Here is a 523-nt window from a genome sequence, read left to right as displayed (position 1 = left end):
TTATTTACAACTGTATAACATATATTCAACAAGTAAATTTGCTGTAGGTGAGATAGTGACATGATGCAATGATGCAAACATGTGGATAATCTACCCATTGATAGAACTCCAATGACATTTCTAGAAGAGAAGATCCCTAGGCCACCATCTTTTCAGATGCTTAGGAGGATTATTAGGTAATGAAGGAGAAGCCAGGTTAGAAATAAGTGGATTTGGGTGGTTGGGAAGTTTTACATGGAAGGAATGGTATCTGTCTTTGGCCAAATCGGCAACATATGGGACATTGAGGTCATGATGGCTGACTGAACAATGTATATAAATTGAAAAAGTAAAACACATAATAAATTATTAATATACTTTATAAAATTATGCAAGATATTTTTATTGTAAGTTCCTGTATTGTTAAATAGTTAGGCAAAATTGATTAAATAAGTACATCAAAATAAACAGTATCTTGAATAAAAAGGTTTTGTCTCGCTCTCTCCTTTCTCTCTCTCTCTCTCTCTCTCTCTCTCTCTCTATA

This window comes from Halyomorpha halys, unplaced genomic scaffold (genome assembly GCF_000696795.3).
Source record: "Halyomorpha halys isolate HHAL.00 unplaced genomic scaffold, Hhal_1.1 Scaffold221.1, whole genome shotgun sequence".
NCBI classification, from domain to species: Eukaryota; Metazoa; Arthropoda; class Insecta; order Hemiptera; family Pentatomidae; genus Halyomorpha; species Halyomorpha halys.
The sequence above is the reverse complement of the archived record's forward strand: the minus strand, read 5'-3'. Positions refer to the sequence as shown.